The 1,247-nt window shown below is 47.6% G+C and overlaps 1 protein-coding gene across 1 annotated transcript in view; it reads left to right on the forward strand.

The window, feature by feature from the left end:
• Positions 1-1,247, forward strand: part of LOC113215457 (uncharacterized) — a 44,991-nt gene that overhangs the window by 16,886 nt on the left and 26,858 nt on the right. The gene's annotated exons all lie outside the window — the stretch shown is intronic.

Consider the following 1,247-nt stretch of genomic DNA (forward strand, 5'->3'; position numbering starts at 1 on the left):
GGTGAGTTCCTAGACGCCTCTTTACACCCCTCCTGTACCGTCGACGACTCCTGTAGATGTCGTTACGGCGCAAGTAACGTTTAAACCTACCTCTTAGCTATCGAGCCCCACTGGCCTCAATTCAAGGCCACCATAAATCAAGTAAATTGCTGTACTTGAAACAAGAACACGCTTTTTAGCCCGCCCTTCTGCTTTGAAAAAGCTATCCAGCGGGCTTATGCAAACGACCTCGTGTCTGTCTGTCTGTGTGTCTGTCTGTGTGTCTGTCTGTGTGTCTGTCTGTCTGTTCCACTAGAAGGAGATGTGCTAGAGACTTCAAATTTTCAGGATATCTTAAGGTTCACTCCTAGAAAACGAAACGCCTACGGCAAATCCTGGCAACCAACCCTAAGGCGCTGAAAGAGGGTATCAAAGAAAAGGGGGTAGGTCAAATAAGTCAGAAAAAATATTTTTTTTTATGAGCTCCTAAAGGGTAACTCGTGAAAGTAGAACCCTACGGGCGAAAATTTCGTCCGTTTTGCTCTATCTTTTACCGTTTGGGCGCTAGAGGGAGTTTCTCTCACGAAAGTGGCCCAAAAATAAATTTATTAATTTCCGAAAATATTGACTGGTCTCCTAAGGGGTAACTTGTCAAAGTAGAGCCCTATGGGCAAAAATTTCGTCCGTTTGGCTCTATCTCTAACCGTTTAGGCGCTAGAGGGTCTTGTTTGACGATAATAAGTTAACAATTGCTGTAGTGAACAATTAAATGTAAAAGAAGGCCCAGAACCGCAAAAGAGGTAAGAAACTCCCTCCCCCCACCCCAAAAAACGTTTTCTAAGCAGAAGGGTGGGTTGTAGTCGCGGTATTTCACCGTTACATCCCTTTCTCGTGTCTACGGGGCAAATTTTAAGGGCGACGGGCCGAAGGCGCGTTACATCATTTGATTATGTTCTACAGCAAATCGCGTGACAGAAATGGTCGGGCCGCAGGCCCGACCATCGCCGCCGGCAGGCCAAGCAGGCCCGGCCCCTGCCGAACGGAGTTGCCGGCGCAGCGAAGCGAAGCTGGCAACTTCGTTTGGCGGAAGGGCGGGCCTGCTTGTTTGGGTGTAGCCCAGGTGTTCTCTCGCCAGGTCAAGATGTCGCCAGCTTATCAAAATATTTCATGCAAGCAATAATTCTTTTTCATCCGGTGAGCGACATAGTTTATTCCATATCGCGGCGATAACTCTAGGCACCAAAAGTTAATTTGGTGGAAAGTTGCAC

Source organism: Frankliniella occidentalis, unplaced genomic scaffold, assembly GCF_000697945.3.
Source record: "Frankliniella occidentalis isolate FOCC.00 unplaced genomic scaffold, Focc_3.1 Scaffold5, whole genome shotgun sequence".
NCBI lineage: Eukaryota > Metazoa > Arthropoda > Insecta > Thysanoptera > Thripidae > Frankliniella > Frankliniella occidentalis.